The 21,040-nt window shown below is 41.6% G+C and overlaps 1 protein-coding gene across 2 annotated transcripts in view; it reads right to left on the bottom strand.

Moving 5' to 3' along the window:
• The window catches only part of LOC133615190 (myosin-9-like), a 77,728-nt gene extending 63,432 nt beyond the window's left edge, over positions 1-14,296 (bottom strand). For both annotated transcript variants that reach the window (XM_061973578.2, XM_061973579.2), the window contains exon 1: positions 14,036-14,296. The gene's annotated coding sequence lies outside the window, so the exon portion shown is untranslated. The remainder of the gene's footprint in view (positions 1-14,035) is intronic.
• Positions 14,297-21,040: the final 6,744 nt, after the last annotated feature.

Below are 21,040 nucleotides of genomic sequence, written 5' to 3'. Positions count from 1 at the left end.
GGAAAGATCAAAATGTGATATTTCTCATTTAGATAAAAGAAGTGCAAATGCACATTAAGTGCTTTGCGTACACTACAAACTGAGACCCAGCAATAAAAGCTGGCCTAGACTTTTCCCACAACAGAGGCGCGACTCGCTGCTTAGGCAGGTATGGCGGCAGTCGAAGTTTGAAATAGTGCGATAAATAACCGCAAGGGGCAAAGTTATTTTTTTTGAGGGACAGACATGTTCGCCAATCAGAATTGTTGAACCTCACTTCCTTTGCTTGCTGGCCAATCAAATATGTTTAAAGGAAACAGCAAGTTTGTGTACGCTGCAGTGGAGGCAGCCAAAACAGTAATAACAAACACCACTTGCTCCTTGGAAACAGTTTTAATGGTGACTAGGACTGGGCCGATAGTCAATAGGTCAATCATTCAAACCACATGAAAATAAAGTCAAAATACTTTGCCAGCACCGATAAACTGTTATGCCCGTGTGTGTGTTTGTTTTCTTAGTCCAACCGGGAGAAAAATAAAGAGGTCTCACTCTCAGCACCTGAGTGTGTTTGACAGAATTAACTAAACAGAGTGAGCCTTCTTCTCAGTCACTCACAATCTTTGTCTTGTTGGGCGGAGAGCAAGACCTTACACACAGGAAGCACGACAGAGAGCCTCGCGCCTCACTAGTGAGCAGTTCCGCAAAGTAACAAAAATTAGGAGGAAAAAAATGTGATGACAAAGCCGAATGTCCCTTTGTGGGACTATTTCAGCTTCAAATCAGATGTGCAATATGAGCCCATCAACACGGACAAACAAGTGAAGATGCCGTGAAACAAAAAAGAGTTTTTCCAACTGGGAAAAAAATGCACTTCAAGATGTTTAATATTTATTCAAGTTAAGTTTTTGCTTAAAAGAGATGAGTCAATTTTATCTTGGTTTGGAAATTTCAAATAGTTTTTTAGCTTCCAATTACAGTACAATGGTAAAGGACTCCACAGTAATAAGAAATAAGTTTATATCCCTTGAAATGGTTACTTGCAGTATTCTATATTATGATTACATTATAAATGCTGTAAAGTCTTTATTGGTTATTTCTTCAGTTTAAGAGCATGATGTAGACAAAAGCTCGGAATCTGTCTGCATGCATAAAACCGCAAAGTAAATGATTGCATATTGTTCGAATGAGACAAGAATATGCTGATTGACAGTCTGAAAGTAACATGTCCTCCCTCACTCGTTATTGTCACAGATTTATGCATTCATACGCATAGAGTATAACAATTGCAAATTCAATCACAATCGCAATTTTGGAGAGAAAAATCGCCATTCGTTTTTTCCTTAAAATCGTACCGCCTTCATTTTGGTGTATGTGTGTATGTCCAAACGGAAACAGCTAAATTTGCAATCATGGATGTCAAGACTCGGCAGAAAAGCACTGCGGACACACTAGATTGCTTCCCCCCGCAGCAAGACACTACTACAGTCATCCAGAGATGAGACAATACAGCTGAATTATTGTTACACAGGACAGCTGCGATATCAGACACGCAGAAAGAAGACCCCGTAAAGCTCCTCAGACCCAACATTTCATTTAGGGCTACAGCTAGCCATATTTTAGTAATCCTTCAGTTTATTAGAGTACTACAACTTTATAGCTGCAATGCGTATTTTATGGAAAATGGTTTTCTGCCTGCCATAATAATTTTTTTCCCTGATAAATGCATAAAAATACTTGGACCTTGGAATTCTCCCAATTTAAAATTGATGTTAAAATCTCGTCTAGTCTCGTTCACCCAACATCGTGTGTTGTCTCGTAAGAGTATTATCACACCCCGAGTTAGGGTACGGACTTCAGTGCTGTAATATATTTTTTTAATTGTTTACTTGTTTCATTTTAAATTCCTATAATTTGATTACTTTTATTGTTTCTTTGTTTTATGTGCAGCACTCTGGAGACAATTTTGTTGTTAATAGTGCTATATAAATAAAGGGGACACTAAGATACTAAGGCCATTTTTACTCTCGTCTCTATGGCGTTTTTCTTCTGTGAACTTGGTTATACAGTTCTACCTTGATTTTAAAAATTAAATATCGCAGGAAAACCATTTTCCCCATAAGAAATTATGTTTTTAAATCTAAATCTGTTCCAGACACCCAACAATATTAACCCAAAAGCATTTGTATTGAGAATTACAGTTTTAAATGCAGAAAACCACGATAAAAACATCTTCATGACAAATGGAAAGGATAAATGGACATTTGACATGACTTTTGCCTTGATTAAAAATTATTGTTCGTGAAAACGGCAATGAGTGGAGAGGGAAGAGCGTACGAGAGTGCCAAGCAGACGCCACTTTCATAATTTGTAACGACTTTCATTCATTCAATTCTTTATCAAAGTGCTGGCACGTGCAACTTTATTTTTGCCTCATGCTGGGTTATTTTGCAGTTTTACTCACAAAATTATTTTAAAAAGCAGAGAGACCGAGGTACCAGTGCCTGAAAGTTAGCGTTAGCTCCCTAAATGCTGCTTTGCTTACCATTAACTCGATGTAAGAGACATTGTTACCGGGCAAACAGACTAGTTTGTTACGTGTAATGTTGTTACGCGTAATGTTTAATCTTACAATCACAGAGACAGTATGTAAAAAAAACAGTTGAAAACCTAAATCAAATGAAAATAGGGAGGTACAAAAAAACAAGGTACAAATGTACTGTCTTGTTTTGGTTTGATTTCACAAAAAACTGAGCTAATGCAGATACTGCCTGTGACCAAAGCCCAGAACCCCACCTTTCAAAAAACTGTACCAGCATAAAATTAAACTGAACTGTACCCAAAAGGGACACGCGGTAGAAAATGGATGGATGGATGGATGGATGTATTGGTCAGTGGATACATACAAATACAGTAAATAGACTCCATTAAACCTAAATATTTGAAAATCATTCATCCATTACTTAAAACTAAATTCCAGGATAGGCTGACTTTTCAGACCTCTACAAATGAAAGCTGTATATGGTATATGTTGAATGAAAACAATGGGCAGCACGGTGGAAGAGGGGTTAGTGCGTCTGCCTCACAATACGAAGGTCCTGAGTAGTCTTGGGTTCAATCCCGGGCTCGGGATCTTTCTGTGTGGATTTTGCATGTTCTCCCCGTGACTGCGTGGGTTCCCTCCGGGTACTCCGGCTTCCTCCCACTTCCAAAGACATGCACCTGGGGATAGGTTGATTGGCAACACTAAATTGGCCCTAGTGTGTGAATGTGAGTGTGAATGTTGTCTGTCTATCTGTGTTGGCCCTGTGATGAGGTGGCGACTTGTCCAGGGCGTACCCCACCTTCCGCCCGATTGTAGCTGAGATCGGGGTCGCGGGGGGCGCTGGAGCCTAAGGGAATAAGCTGTAGAAAATGGATGGATGGATGGATGCTCTAACGGCTGATTACTCCACTGAATACACAACCCACTGGGTACTTAACAGCACACAACGCAGCAGCAACTGAATTTACTGAAGACACAAACAGTGACGACCATTGTGTATAAATAGTGTCCTAACAGACTGTGAAAGAATGCAGATGGGGATTAAGATGCACATTTATTTTTTCTGTCAGCAGGTTTTTGAAACGCAGCAGACACAGCTAGGCTAGAGTTTATCGCGTACATCCGCCTCCACCCTTAGGAATTATTGTTTTGGACTTCAGTCTTATCACCGGCAACCTTTATCTGGTCCACCTTTTCAATATGTAAAGACGACAAACATTATCATCAGGTCTTGACAAAAATGTGATCAGACCTAATTCAGCTGACATGTCACGTCCAAGTTGGAGTCAGAAACATGTCTCATGATGAAGCACGCTTTCAAAGTCCAGCGTCAGCAGTGGTGGTGTTGTGCAATATATTAACCACTTTAGCACATGTAGACCTTCCAGGTGTGAGACTCACATACATATTATGTATGTGAGTGTATATATATATATATTTACATTTTTGTGTGAAATAATCAATCAAAATTTGCTTATGGAGCCCTGAATCACAAGTGCCTCAAATGGCTTTGCAAACTCACAACAACATCCTCTAATCTAAACACACATCTGGGCATGGAAAAACTCCAAACACCAGCTGGGAGGAAAGAAGAAATATTGAGAAAGGACTGCAAATGTGGGTTTAATTATCAAATGAATAGATAATGGGGGAGTCCAGTCCATCGGGAAGTTAACAGATTCATAAAGGGATCTTCTTCCTCGGCTCAGAAAAGTGAACTATACAACAAAAACAGGAAGTACCTATAAAGAAGTATAGATGCCTACTTTTAATGAAACGAATATAAAAAGGAATCTATGAGGCGTAGAAAATACTTTTATTCAGGTCACTTATCTCAGACAAGGCCTTACCTCATGTTTTATGCCATGAAGCACAAAGCAAGGCATGGCCAGAGTCCATCCTATCTTCTAACCAACATGGTTTCAGTTAGTGCAGACATTTCCTGCTAATGTTAGGCTCTATTCAAGCCATACAGGTGTGCATAAAAAGGAAAAGATGGGCCTCTGGCAGTATAAACAAACAAAAAAACAAGGGGAAGAGGAAGACATCAAGGGGTGAAGGAGAAAGAAGAAGAGAATAGTCTATAGCGTTGATACACAAAGTGGGGCCCGCGGGCCAAATTCGGCACTTTGTGTCATTTAATTTGGCCTGCCAAAGAGTGGCTACCAAATTCAATACATAGTCATACTGACCTCTTTCAAGCAGACATGTCTGCAAGGTACACTGCACCAAAGTCAGAAGATCTTACTTTAAAAACGTGTCAGCTCCAGTGCTGTACGCTTAGCCTTTTCACTAGGAGCACCGGTGCTACTAAATGTAAAAAAATGAGTAGCACAGAATTTTTTGTGGCAATATGAAATGTCTTAAATATCACAATTTATTTATCAACACAAACAAAGTACAGGTGTGCACTCATACATATAAACATAAGGCCTACTGTAATGCTCAATTAAACACAGAGAACATCCCTAAACTGTGCTAGCACTAGGGATGTCCCGATCCGATATTTGGATCGGATCGGCTGCCGATATTTGCCAAAAATTGCGTATCGGCAAGGCATGGGAAAATGCCGATCCAGGTCCAGTTTTAAAAAAAACTCCGGTCCGTGTTTCCAACGCACCGATTTAAATAATACATTCCACTTTTCTGCTGCTCCCTAATTTCCGTTCCGCATTTTCCAGCACACCTTCAACACATCCACAGGTCTGTGAATTCTCACGCAGTTGCTTTTAGCTGCTGGCAGTACACGACAGGCTCTTCTCACTCTTTCCTGTGTCTCCCTCTCACAGACAGCAAGTGCACCTTCTTACACACGTCACATACTGTCACGATATACGTCACATACTGTCACGTCATACGTCACATACTGTCACGTCATACGTCACATACGTATACGCCCTCCCCGAGCAGAGAGGTAGCAGCATGGCTAACGTTAGCTGTGATGCTAGCGCAGCCATGCGAGCAACGCTCCCTCTAAGGTGCTCGCCTCTGCAATTGCGCACTGTCTAAGCGTCCTCTGCGCATAGCAAATCTATGCCACGCACAAAATCTAATAAAAAAAATAAGCGCATAACAATTTTCGACACACGGACACGACAGAGAAAACAGTTTTCGTCATCATTATTCAAATATTGTGACGTCTGTCGAGACGCTTATCTCCATTCGGTGCCACGCGCTTACACCATCAAAATGCAGAGGCAAAAATTTCCACATCAACACCATATGAAAAAATTTGTGATTTTTTTTAGTTGTGATTTCCTTCTCTGCATGAAAGTTTAAAAGTAGCATATATTAATGCAGTATAAAGAAGAATGTTTTAATGTAGACATGCAAGCCTTGAAAGAAAATTTTGAAAATCAAGACTACATTTCCTGCAAATGGGTGCATTTCTACCCTATATTTTAACTTTAGATTTATTCTCATATCAAACTCTTTTGGCTGTCTTTTTGACACTTACATCCGGCGCCCCCCTCCACACCCTGGATTATAAATAATGTAAATAATTCAATGTGATTATCTTGTGTTATGACTGTATTATGATGATAGTATATATCTGATAGTATATATCTGTATCATGAATCAATTTAAGTGGACCCCGACTTAAACAAGTTGAAAAACTTATTCGGGTGTTACCATTTAGTGCGGCGTCTTCAGTAATGCGGATGCTGTATCGATCCGTTGTGGTGAAGAAGGAGCTGAGCCGGAAGTCAAAGCTCTCAATTTACCGGTCGATCTACGTTCCCATCCTCACCTATGGTCATGAGCTTTGGGTTATGACCAAAAGGACAAGATCACGGGTACAAGCGGCCGAAATGAGTTTCCTCCGCCGGGTGGCAGGGCTCTCCCTTAGAGATAGGGTGAGAAGCTCTGTCATCCGGGGGGAGCTCAAAGTAAAGCCGCTGCTCCTCCACATCGAGAGGAGCCAGATGAGGTGGTTCGGGCATCTGGTCAGGATGCCACCCGATCGCCTCCCTCGGGAGGTGTTTAGGGCACGTCCGACCGGTAGGAGGCCACGGGGAAGACCCAGGACACGTTGGGAAGACTATGTCTCCCGGCTGGCCTGGGAACGCCTCGGGATCCCCCGGGAGGAGCTGGACAAAGTGGCTGGGGAGAGGGAAGTCTGGGCTTCCCTGCTTAGGCTGCAGCCCCCGCGACCCGACCTCGGATAAGCGGAAGAAGATGGATGGATGGATGGACCATTTAGTGGTCAATTGTACGGAATATGTACTTCACTGTGCAACCTACTAATGCAAGTCTCAATCAATCAATCAAAACACATAGAATCATCATACTGCTGTGATTATATGCATCAAGTGTTCATTCAAGGCTAAGGCAAAATATCGAGATATATATTGTGTATCGCAATATGGCCTTAAAATATCGCAATATCAAAGTTCAATGATGCCATTTCTGTTTGTCATGTATAATTTTGTCTATTTTGTGTTTATCCTTGAATAAACAGGTCAGTTTCTTGTTACCAACCATTGTGTATTATTCAAACTCCCCTAATTCAGCTGGCTAGTTGTTATCAAGAGTACTAAAACCCTTTTCAACATGATTCTGACAACTAAGTAGGCTAAATAACTTTAAACTTTAACACATGCTCGGATAGGCCAGTATCGGTATCGGTCAGTATCGGTATCGGATCGGAAATGCAGAAACAATATCGGTATCGGATCGGAAGTGCAAAAACCTGGATCGGGACATCCCTAGCTAGCACTGTCACTAACACCAGCGTAGGGCTGGGTCATAAGGACCTAAACTCATATCCCGATATAGTATGGCCCATAAACTAACCCATAAATGGAAATATTGTTGACGTGACTAAATATCTTCACATGCCTTGATTTTAATGTAGGTTTTGCATAGTAGGTTCCCAACTTAAGAGGTGTTATAAGAAAAAAGAAAAAGCCGTGAAAATAATAAGAAAAGCCAAATATAATCTTTAAAAAAAAATTAGCTATGCTCAATTATTCAGCTAACAAAAAACCAAAATGTGAAATAAAGTGCCCTGGTTTAAGAGGACATGTTTAAACATCAGCAGAAAAATGAAAATAATTGACTTGAACAAACATTATTATAAGACATACACAAAGATGTTCGCCAGAAACACAAACCTGCCAACTGCTTCATGATGCTTTACCAAAATGTACTTGAATTACTTACTAGCTCTCAGCGTAGGTGATTAATCATTTGGTTATAGTTTCAATTTATTTCAAACATGCTATACAGATGGACGAAAATTACTACTCTAGTTTTAGACTTAGACTTCCTTTTTATTGTCATTCAAATTTGAACTTTACAGCACAGATAAGAACGAAACTTATCAAACTTGGATGGATTTATTTTAGGAGCAAAATGCGATGAAGGTTTGAAATCCATTTTCGCACATGTGGGACAGTTTTTTTTTGTAGTTTTTTTTAAAGTTGCAGTCTATTTTTAGGCGCATTTGCGAGTAAATTTGCCGCACCGTACAGCACTGAGCTCATTCGCCATAAATTTAACGTAAACTCATCAGTGGTACCATTTTTCCATTTACAGTAATGCACTGTAAAAATAGGGAATGTACATTTTACAGTAAAAAAAAAGGCAGCTCAGTCGCCAGAATTTTGCAGTAAAAATAACACTTGTACTGTTTGTAATTCATAGTAATGCACTGTAAAAATAGGGAATGTAGATTTTACGGGGGAAAAAAACGGCAGCTCAGTCACCAGAATTTTAACGTTAAAACAGTGGTACCGTTTCTCAATTTGCAGTAGTTTGGCGTAAAACTACTATAATTTTTTGGATACAATACTGGTGTCTGAGCTGCCAGTTTTTAAAATGGTAAAATATAATATATATTCTTACAGGCTAACTAGTTATGTTTGAATTTGAGACCTGAGCTCTATGGAAAACAATCTTGGTCGCCATGCTTAACTAACTCCTATAATAAAAGCCTACCGTAAACGTTTCGAAATTCCGCATCCTCCATATGTCTAAATCTGTCTGGGTAAAATTTGAAAGCGATCAGATAAAATCAAATGTCCAGGAGGAACATGCTACAGAACAACACCTGGAAATGTCAAAAATCTGCAAAAAATTACCTTTTTGAATGTTTTGTGGTTAAAAATGTACATAAAAAGATGCAGGGTTGCATGTTAACTGAATTAGACAAGATATGGCAGTATGAGGCTTAATTCCTCACTGGTGGTGCTGTTGGATGGTAAAAACCATTGTTTGGCCCATGGACCACTGGCACAATTAGGCCATAGGAGGCAACATGTCTGGCACCATTAGTCTATAGCCCGAGACAAGGAATTGCAAGAAATAAAATAGCAGAAAACAAAAATTTAGAACCTCCATTTCGAGGTGGGAATCTTTGGGCACCTAACGATTTGATTCAGGAGCTACGATTCAATTAAAAATCGATTATTAACGCATCCTTAATTTATGTATATTGATGCAGTTTTGCATGTTTTTGTTTCACTCAAGCGTTTATCACTTGCAACATTTAAAAACAGTGCATTTGTAATAAGAAACAGTTCAATTAAAACCGGAACATAAGTGCCAGATAATAAAGGAGCTGGTCGGATCTCTCAGTGAGATGACTTGCTACAGTCAGACAAATTTTAGCAACGATCCGCATTACATTATCTACAATAAATGCATCGATTATCAATGTTTACCAATCTATTTTATAAGCGCCCATGTCCGAATTGCGCTGAATATAATAATGGATTATTTCACCCACCTCTACCTCCAGGAAACAAGCGACACTGTGTCTTTAAGCCCAGTTTTCAATAGTACACCTATTCATGTCAACTTCAACACACTTCTGTTTCAATGCCAGTATTGTATTGAGCTGAATGTTTCCCGGAGGAGTTGTGCTATAGCGTAGTCCTTTATGGATTTAGTTTAACTTCCTAAGGCTGCAGTGAGCTGAAATGTGGGCTAAAATAAGTTTATATTTCAAATCAGAGACAAATGCACGGTACAATAATAATCATTAGCTGTAACATAGGTATGACTGACAACGCACATTGTCTATAATCTCGTCGCCAATCAACAGCTTTGGCTCGAGGCTGTTATGATTTGTCAGACTGGCACAAACAATGTGTTTAATACAGATTTGGTTCAACGGGGGATGTTGGGATGTTTCCAATCAGCAATTTTGTGACGACCGCCAGTGCACCGTTGTTCCCAAATTTCCCACTTACTCCTACTTTCTACAAACAAGGAAATAATCAAGGAAAGTCAGTCGAGCAAGCACCCTGGTATCTGCAGACAGTCTGTCTAAAAATATCAAAACTCATATTGTGCATGTCTGAATTTCATTTTGCCCAACTCTAGAGGACCTTCAGTTTGGGAATGTCTAACACAAAATATGGAAAAAGAGTGCTTGCTTCCAGATATTCCATTGAACAATACATTACAGAGTTTTTCCTGACTGCTGTATCAACTTCATACACCCAAGACTAACTAAAAAAAACAAAACACTTGCAAGTCGTCAAAACTGCTGTATGGAATGACGTGGGTAATGAAACCTCAACAGGAGGGTGCACACTGCTCAACACACATTTGCATAACTCAGCTACTGCACTGGTTTCTTTTTTATTTCAGACCGCTTGCCAACTCTTGCACATCCAAAAATGCATTAATGTGCTGAGCTCACACTGGTTTAAGAGCATGTTGGCAGACATCAGCTGAAAATGCATGTGTTTCTGATTACCACCAATGCAAGCAAGAAAAAGGTGCCGCTCACCACCTCCCCCATGATGAGACCACAAGCACGATTAAACAAAAAAAGCATGGACAAAGATGTGAGCGCTTCCACGGCGCATCTGACTTCAAAATCCAGTCTGCAGCCCAGCTTGTAAACATTCCGTGTGTTTGCATGCCTAAGTGCAAACACCATGATGTCGCATCCAACAGAGCAAATACACATTACACTGACAAAGCACAGTTGTTTTGTACGGTAGGTGCATGTAGGCAAGGCAGAAAATTGCTAATTGAGGCAAACAACAGCCAAAAAACAGGCCAGGGAATATATGTTCAACTTGTTGTACCTGCTGTAAGGCAACAAAGTTTGTAAAATTCTTAAAAACCATGGGAACCTACTATTTCTTAGCTGAGTGATGCCTGTCAAAAACCAGTGAGCTAATCACAAGTCAAACAGGTTATTTTCTCTGAAAAGATAATTTGCATAGTTACTTAAAACTAACTGGGGGAAAAATCAGCTGGTTAGCCCTGCCTACACACCCATACACACTTTTTAAAATTGCCTCTCCTTACAGTCTGCTCTGAACTTTAACAAACGTTCACTTATGTGATAACACCAAGTGCATCCGAGGCATTTCCATGCTACACAAAAAAAAAAAAGAAGTGTTTTGTCAATATCCCAAATCTTCCTTTTCCACGGTACATAGTCTCCCAAGAGAAAGAGAGATAAAAACCTATTTTAATATAGATTAGGGATGTCCCGATCCGATATTTGCCAAAAATTGCGTATCGGCAAGGCATGGGAAAATGCCGATCCAGATCCAGTTTTAAAAAAAACTCACGGTCCGTGTTTTCCAACGCACCGATTTAAATAATACATTCCACTTTTCTGCTGCTCCGTAAATTCCGTTCCGCATTTTCCAGCACACCTTCAACACATCCACAGGTCTGTGGAATCTCACGCAGTTGCTTTTAGCTGCTGGCATTACACGACAGGCTCTTCTCACTCTTTCCTGTGTCTCCCTCTCACAGACAGCGAGCGCACCTTCTTACACACGTCACGTCATACGTCACATACTGTCACGTCATACGTCACATACGTATACGTCCTCCCCGAGCAGAGAGGTAGCAGCATGGCTAACGTTAGCTGTGATGCTAGCGCAGCCGCTAAGGTGCACGCCTGCTCAAACGTCCTCTGCGCACGGCAAATCTATGCCACGCACAAAATCAAATAAAAAAATAAGCGCATAACAATTTTCGACACACGGACAAGACAGAGAAAACCGTTTTCGTCATCATTGTTCAAATATTGTAATGTCTGTCGAGACGCTTATCTCCGTTCGGTGCCACACGCCCACACCTTTAAAATGCTGAGGCAAAAATTTCCAGATCAACACCGTCTGAAAAAATTAGTGATCTATTTAGTTGTGATTTCCTTCTCTGCATGAAAGTTTAAAAGTAGCATATATTAATGCAGTATGAAGAAGAATGTTTTAATGTAGACATGCAAGCCTTGAAAGAAAATTTTGAAAATCAAGACTACATTTCCTGCAAATGGGTGCATTTCTACCCTATATTTTAACTTTAGATTTATTCTCATATCAAACTCTTTTGGCTGTCTTTTTGACACTTACATCCGGCGCCCCCCTCCACACCCCGGATTATAAATAATGTAAATAATTCAATGTGATTATCTTGTGTGATGACTGTATTATGATGATAGTATATATCTGATAGTATATATCTGTATCATGAAGTAAGTGGACCCCGACTTAAACAAGTTGAAAAACTTATTGGGGTGTTACCATTTAGTGGTCAATTGTACGGAATATGTACTTCACTGTGCAACCTACTAATAAAAGTCTCAATCAATCAATCAAAACACATAGAATCATCATACTGCTGTGATTATATGCATCAAGTGTTCATTCAAGGCTAAGGCAAAATATCGAGATATATATCGTGTATCGCAAAATGGCCTTAAAATATCGCAATATTAAAAAAAGGCCATATCGCTCAGCCCTAGTTTCAATGATGCCATTTCTGTTTGTCATGTATAATTTTGTCTATTTTGTGTTTATCCTTGAATAAACAGGTCAGTTTCTTGTTACCAACCATTGTGTATTATTCAAACTCCCCTAATTCAGCTGGCTTGTTGTTATCAAGAGTACTAAAACCCTTTTCAACATGATTCTGACAACTAAGTAGGCTAAATAACTTTAAACTTTAATACATGCTCGGATAGGCCATTATCGGTCAGTATCGGTATCGGTCAGTATCGGTATCGGATCGGAAGTGCAAAAACAATATCGGTATCGGATCGGAAGTGCAAAAACCTGGATCGGGACATCCCTAATATAGATACACAAGGAGACGTGCAGGAGGTAATAGCATTTAGGGGGTTATGGGAGGACTACCACTGCTCAAATGTATGTTTTAATCCTAATAAAGAGACATTCATAATTGCATTGTTAAAACAATAATAAACATTTGCATAGTATTGTTCCACAACATGAATGTATCAATTGCTATGCTGCCACCCTGGATGGGCATCTCAAACGATTTGGGTGATATGAGTTGAGTTTATTTGGAACATGCATGCATACAAAATGATACATCACAATTTCCAGTTTGTCTATTCAACATTTAATCCTACCCCTTTTCCTTTACATAGCAGTTGCTTTTGTTCACTTCCTGTTCTCAATTTATTCACAATATACTCCATAAGTAATAATAAAATAATAATTGGTGAAGTAAGTTATATTTCATATGGTGAGATGAGTAAGATTATCTTGAAAATGAATGGATGGATGAGATAAAGTCTGAATATTTATCATGGTTCTTGTTCTTTTTACTTTGTAAACACTAAGTTTGAAGAGTTTCTTGAAGTGGATCATATTAGTACATTGTTTGATTTATTTGCTTAATCCATTCCATAATTTAATCCCACATACTGAAGGTCTTAAGTGTTGTACATGCGTACACATGTTTTAAATTAGATTATATTTCTCCTCTTTTGTTAAGAATTGCTGTATATTCTTGGGTAGCAGATTATAATTTGCTTTGTGTATAATTTTAGCTGTTTGCAAATTCACTATGTCGTGGAATTTCAGAATTTTTGATTCAATAAATAAAGGGTTTGTATGTTCTCTATATCCAACATTATGTATTATTCTAACTGATCTTTTTTGTAACACCGTTAATGAATAAAGTGTACTTTTGTAGTTATTTCCCCATATTTCTACAGGATAAATCAGTCAGTCAAATGTAAAAAAAAAAAAGGTGCACAAACATGGAGGTGCCATGCTGGTGAGCCTGGAGCAGTGACGTCACACTGGCAGACAGCCTGACTACACACGCGTAGACTGCATCCGCCCCAAGTTGAACCATTAAAGAAATAACCGATATTAAGTTAATATTGTACCCGACATAGCTTACTATATACACACGGAGCCTACATTTATTTAGGTTCCGTTTTTATTTCCATCGCAGTTTTGCTAAAACTATCCGGGGCCTCATTCAGGCGAATCACTTCCTGTCTCTGCCCTTGTGGCTTTTAGCTCGCGCCAGCTGCCACAACGCGGATGCACCTCGCATATTACGACACGTGTACATTAAAATGACACTTGGATATTTGTAGTCACAAGTTGGAGGAGAGGGGGAGTGAAATAAAGTTATTACTAGCAAAAAAATAAATGTTCCATGAGGCGTCACGCCAGCCGGCGGCGCGATGAACTAGCATGCCACCGCTTCCTGGTTCCCTTCCGGTCGCGACGGGCATCTTGTATGAATCATGGAGCGAGAAGAAGTTACCTGCTTAAAAAGTGCAGGACGCCGTCGGAATGGTGGCTCGGTCAGCGTCGAGTTCAACTTTCTTTCTTTCTCCAGTCGACTGCCGGGAGTTGAAGCTGCACTACAGGCGTTGCTTTCCACCCACTCTTTCTCTGCGTCTTTCTGCGGGTTTTTTTTCTTCTTCTTCTATCCTCTCTTCCTTGCGCCCTCCCCTCTTCCACTTGCTGCTCACTGGTTCGCGCAACTTAACTTCAGTACACGCTAGCCTACTGGGGCGCGGTCCAAGGCGAAAAGGGCACCGGCCATGTTGTATCCCCGCCCCCTTCGCGCGATGGCTTCCGCTTATTGGCTACCGTCATTGCTGGGACCAATCACGTTCTCTCAGAAACCTAATTGACAACAAGAGGGCGGGGCGAACAGAGCGGGCAAAAAAAAAAATGCTGAAGTTGAAAAAGCTGAGAGGAGGAGGAAGGGATTTGGATAAATGTTGTATAATGGGAAAGGTATGTGCATACTACAGGATTGCTATGCCCATATAAGTCGCATTCTTTCTCAAGAATGCATCCTCCAGGTCACGACCTGTGTGTCAACAGTCTAGTCCAGGGATCTTTACCACTCAAAGAGCCATTTTGACCCGTTTCACAAAATAAAGAAAACAATGGGAGCCACAAAACTCTTATGAAATTTAAAATGAAATAACACTGCATACAAAGTTTTTTTTTTGCTTTGTGCTATGTATAAACCAGGGGTCTCAGACACGCGGCCCGCACCTTAATATGAAAATGTAATGTTAGTGCGGCCCCGAGTTTTATATGAATGCCCCTTGACAGCATCACACTTGCCAACCCTCCCGATTTTTCCGGGAAACTCCCGAATTTCAGAGCAACTATTCTCTCGAATGTCTGATGATTTTCACCCAAACAACAATAATAAGGGCGTGCTATGATGGCACTGCCTTTAACGCCCTCTTCAACCTGTACAAACAGCTTGCCAGTCCACTTACATGTTGTATGCGGCTTCTGCAGACACACATAAGTGACTGCAAGGCATACTTGGTCAACAGCCATACAGGTCACACTGAGGGTGCCCGTTTAAACTACTTTAACACTCTTACTAATATGCGCCACACTGTGAACCCACACCAAACAGGAATGACAAACTCATTACGGGAGAACATCCGCACCGTAACACAACATAAACACAACAGAACAAATACCCAGAATCCCATGCAGCACTAACTCTTCCGGGCTACAATATACACCCCCGCGACCACCAACCGCCCCCCACCCCTCTCCGTGCGTTGGTTGAGGTGGGCGGGGTTGGGGGGGGGGGGGGTTTGGTGGTAGCGGGGGTGTATAATGTAGCCCGGAAGAGTTAGTGCTGCATGGGATTCTGGGAATTTGTTCTGTTGTGTTTATGTTATGTTACAGTGCGGATGTTCTCCCGAAATGTGTTTGTCATTCTTGTTTGTTGTGGGTTCACTGTGTGGCGCATATTAGTAAGAGTGTTAAAGTTATTTATATCACAACCCTCAGTGTAACCTGTATGGCTGTTGAGCAAGTATGCCTTGCAGTCACTTACGTGTGTCAGCAGAGGCCGCATACTACATGTGACCGGGCCGGCACGTAGATAGCATGGTGTAAAAGCGGACGCGACGACATGTAGTAGAGGACGTTAAAGACAGTGCCATCAGGGTGAAAATCGGAGAATGTTTACCCCGGTAGATTTCCGGGATAGGCACTAAAATCCGGAAACCTCCCGGTAATATCGAAGGGTCGGCAAGTATGCAGCTGAGCCACATCAGAGTGATCAAAGAGCCGCATGCAGCTCCGGAGCCGCGGGTTGCCGACCCCTGGTCTAGTCGGACTACATTGCTCACTCAGGGTTCAATCCGAGGACCAATCCTGTTTTCAGTGTACATCCTGCCCATTCAACACATTTAAAAAATATATCATACATCATATCATCTTCATGCGGATGATACGCAAATCTATGTCCCTTTAAAAAACAAAAGTGACACAAGTTTAAAATCACTTTTAAATTGTCTTGAGGACATAAAAGCATGGTTGGCGGTAAACTTTCTAAACTTAAACTTTTCTTGCCCTGATGTGGGATCTGAGCCGAGGATGTCGTTGTGGCTTGTGCAGCCTTTCGAGACACTCGTGATTTAGGGCTATATAAATAAACTTTGATTAATTGATTGATTGAAATGAGAACAAGAAGGAAATTATTTTATTTGACTCAAAAGTAAAACAGACTGCTCACCCCAGTGACCTGGACCCTGCCTTATTAAAAACCAACAGTCACAAATCTTGGATTTAAGTTCGACAAAGATTTTAAATTCTTTAAGAAGGGGAACCGGAGGGTGTGTTCCAACTATCGTGGGGTCACACTCCTCAGCCTTCCCGGTAAGGTCTATTCAGGTGTACTGGAGAGGAGGCTACGCCGGATAGTCGAACCTCGGATTCAGGAGGAACAGTGTGGTTTTCGTCCTGGTCGTGGAACTGTGGACCAGCTCTATACTCTCGGCAGGGTCCTTGAGGGTGCATGGGAGTTTGCCCAACCAGTCTACATGTGCTTTGTGGACTTGGAGAAGGCATTTGACCGTGTACCCCGGGAAGTCCTGTGGGGAGTGCTCAGAGAGTATGGGGTATCGGACTGTCTGATTGTGGCTGTCCGCTCCCTGTACGATCAGTGTCAGAGCTTGGTCCGCATTGCCGGCAGTAAGTCGGACACGTTTCCAGTGAGGGTTGGACTCCGCCAAGGCTGCCCTTTGTCACCGATTCTGTTCATAACTTTTATGGACAGAATTTCTAGGCGCAGTCAAGGCGTTGAGGGGATCCGGTTTGGTGGCTGCAGGATTAGGTCTCTGCTTTTTGCAGATGATGTGGTCCTGATGGCTTCATCTGGCCAGGATCTTCAGCTCTCACTGGACCGGTTCGCAGCCGAGTGTGAAGCGACTGGGATGAGAATCAGCACCTCCAAGTCCGAGTCCATGGTTCTCGCCCGGAAAAGGGTGGAGTGCCATCTCCGAGTTGGGGAGGAGACCCTGCCCCAAGTGGAGGAGTTCAAGTACCTAGGAGTCTTGTTCACAAGTGAGGGAAAAGTGGATCGTGAGATCGACAGGTGGATCGGTGCGGCGTCTTCAGTAATGCGGACGCTGTATCGATCCGTTGTGGTGAAGAAGGAGCTGAGCCGGAAGGCAAAGCTCTCGATTTACCGGTCGATCTACGTTCCCATCCTCACCTATGGTCATGAGCTTTGGGTCATGACCGAAAGGACAAGATCACGGGTACAAGCGGCCGAAATGAGTTTCCTCCGCCGAGTGGCGGGGCTCTCCCTTAGAGATAGGGTGAGAAGCTCTGTCATTCGGGGGGAGCTCAAAGTAAAGCCGCTGCTCCTCCACATCGAGAGGAGCCAGATGAGGTAGTTCGGGCATCTGGTCAGGATGCCACCCGAACGCCTCCCTAGGAAGGTGTTTCGGGCACGTCCGACCGGTAGGAGGCCACGGGGAAGACCCAGGACACGCTGGGAAGACTATCTCTCCCGGCTAGCCTGGGAACGCCTCGGGATCCCCCGGGAGGAGCTGGACGAAGTGGCTGGGGAGAGGGAAGTCTGGGCTTCCCTGCTTAGGCTGCTGCCCCCGCGACCCGACCTCGGATAAGCGGAAGAAGATGGATGGATGGATGGATTTAAAATTTACCACAGGGGTAGCCAAAGTGCTGTACAATGGGCAGGTTAAAAGATAATACGAGTAACGAGCAAACACAACACAACACAACACAAACAGAACACGATAAAAAATAAATAAATAAAATAGAATAAATAAAAACTTAAAAACATAAAAACAGGTTCACAGCAGGTGTATTATGGGGCACCATTGCAGGATGGATATCACTCAGTGTTAAAAGCCATGGAATAAAAGTATGTTTTTAACAGAGATTTAAAAACAGGAAGAGAGGAGGCTTGTCTAACACCCAGAGGTAGGTCGTTCCAGAGCTTGGGAGCAGCAACGGCGAAAGCTCTGTCACCTCTAAACTTAACTTAAGTAGCCAAAACAATATTATCATATAAAAAAAATAATTATTTATTAATAATTATTTATTGATTAGCATGAATGATAATTTTGTGTGGCTATGTATTTCCATCCATCCATCCATTTTCTACCGCTTATTCCCTTTTGGGGTCGCGGGGGGCGCTGGAGCCTATCTCAGCTACAATCGGGCGGAAGGCGGGGTACACCCTGGACAAGTCGCCACCTCATCGCAGGGCCAACACAGATAGACAGACAACATTCACACTCACATTCACACACTAGGGCCAATTTAGTGTTGCCAATCAACCTATCCCCAGGTGCATGTCTTTGGAGGTGGGAGGAAGCCGGAGTACCCGGAGGGAACCCACGCAGTCACGGGGAGGACATGCAAACTCCACACAGAAAGATCCCGAGCCCGGGATTGAACCCAAGACTACTCAGGACCTTCGTATTGTGAGGCAGATGCACTAACCCCTCTTCCACCGTGTTGCCCGCTATGTATTTCATCTCTTTAAAAATAAAAGGTGTTTATAAGTGTGTGTGTGAGTACATTCAGCAATACCGTGATGATAATAATGTGTTCATCCGTTGAGCCCGACCTGTCCTAAATACTTTGTTTTGACTCTTTCCTCTTGCAGTCCAACAGGTGAGCCGGTGCATGTCGAGTCATGCAAACACGACATGGCAACAGCTGCCATTCATGTTCAACCGCACTTGATCAATGTTTACACTGAGTACAATGCGACAGGTGTACGACTAAAGAGAAGTGAAGATAGGGAAACATGTACATGAAAGTAGAAGTTACTCCTTTCCAACAGTCCAGGGGGAACCTCAAATACCCGGGTGGGCACGGAGCGGGCCAAGTAGAACTGTTGGCCCAGTGCCACGCTACAACCAGCAGGGAGAAAATACTTGACTGGCACCGAGATGAATGAATCAACAGTTGGGGATCATTCAAGTCACATTTTGGAAGAACTAGGACAAAGTACTGCAGTCCAGTCAAGGCCTGCATGTTGCCTCATGTTTTGTTATTTCCAGAGGCACTTGATAAATATTGCTTTAAAAAAAGCTGAAGGCAGTGAAAAACTGTTTTATTATTGTGTTACAAATGCAAACCAGATGACGGTGTGGCAATATTCATAATAATTTGTGACTGTTGCATCAGATGCAGGACACGCGAGTGTGTCCCACACACGGATGTGATTTGGCGTGGGTGGAGACGTAGTTTTTATGACCGCAGAAGGGTCAAGCACGCACAGTGCGAGGGGGCTTGTGAAATGTCAATTTATCAATGACAGGGCGCGTAACATTAAATGTTAGCGGAAAAAATCTCCAGCCCCTTCCTGCTCCGTCACTGATAAGAATATAACGACACATTTCCCCAAATTGGCCCCTGTGGCGCATGGTGTTGGGCTTGTATTTATTCCTACTATGATGGAAAATTTTGCACAAAAAAAAAATTTTTAACAATTTATTTCCCATGAATTTGTTTCAGTACAAAACATGCATCAAATGACATTAAAATGTAGTTCTAAAAACATTAGAACATTTTTTTTCATGAAGGGAACCTCAAAATACAATTTTATTTCGGGTCCTAATTTAGCCGGTTTCCCTTTAGACCGCCCACAAGCTCATGGATTGTTAACATGTGATTGGCCGTCCCCGCTGTCACTCTATCTAGTGAGGGCTTCATTGACAGTAACATTGAATGTGTGTGTGAGAGAGAAAGAGAAAGACAAAGAGACACAAAATATACCACAACATTTGCATATTTTAGTCAAGTACGATGTTATACCAGGGCTAATGTTAGCATACGTGCAGCTAATATTTAACTGAGATGTTTTCTTCAGTTGTAAGTGGAATTCTTGGAAGCATTTCGACTGACTTTTTACATGGCCACATTTTTACTACTAGCGGTAGGAAGTAACATTTTTACTCTGTTACATTTACCTAAGTAACTTTTTGGGATACATTGTACTTGTTAAAGTAATTTTCATACTTTTCACTTTTACTCGAGTGTTTTTGTGAAGAAGACACGTCACTTTTACTCAGTTGCAGTAAGAAGGGGAGTCACATGGCCCCATATCCGCCACGGTTCACCTGACGCATGAAACGTGACAAATTGGGGGTGGTGCACTCTCCACTTTAGCCACCAGATGTTAGGAGAGTGTTGAATATAGCAATGTGTTTTGTTGCAATTCCAACTTTGACCATAGCGTCTGTTGCAGTGTAGGGTGGCGCTTTCCATCATTTTCAGCAGACTGCATTGCAAAGTGATTAACCCCCCCATCCTCCTTTCACCCAAAATCCACCCAGGAGTGGGGCCATATGACTCCCCTCCCGACTGTACATTGACTTTTATTAAGATGGCTACATATATTTATATTACAATCCTACCTATTTATTTATAATCTACTGATTACTGCCTGAAAATACGTTTATAGTTTAGGCTTGTCAGAGAGACTTCTTGTAGCGGGCATTGTCACATGACTCTTTTGCACTAATCCAATGCAAGCACTGGTGACTTTTGACTCCATTTCACCAATCAAATGGAACCTAGCAGTCAAATGACCACACATATCGTTTATTCCTATAGTGCTTTTGGAAGGTACTCACTTCATGTCATCAAAATAAAACTTGACAACAAAAACACATGCACATGCTGAAGTATCTGATCTCCCACAAACACACAGTGTGTAGTTGGTGTGTGGAAGTACCATTAAAAGGGAACTATTAAATAAAATAAAAGTTACTCACCAGTTATTCAGTCCTCAAGTATTTTTTTTTCACTGAATATTTACCAAAAGAATGTTTTGGACAATGACTTTTTACTTCTACTTGAGTCATATTACTCAATAGCAGGGCTGTCCAAAGCTATTTTTTTTAATGACCCATGGCACACTCTAAAAAATAATATTAAAAAAACTATTTTTAAAAAACCTATAAAAAGTGGAATAAAGGAGCAAACAGGTGAAATATAACGACAGAAT

The sequence above is a fragment of the Nerophis lumbriciformis genome, linkage group LG22, assembly GCF_033978685.3.
Source record: "Nerophis lumbriciformis linkage group LG22, RoL_Nlum_v2.1, whole genome shotgun sequence".
Classification (NCBI taxonomy): Eukaryota; Metazoa; Chordata; class Actinopteri; order Syngnathiformes; family Syngnathidae; genus Nerophis; species Nerophis lumbriciformis.
Note: the sequence above shows the minus strand (reverse complement) of the source record. Positions and strands in the feature narration are given on the sequence as shown.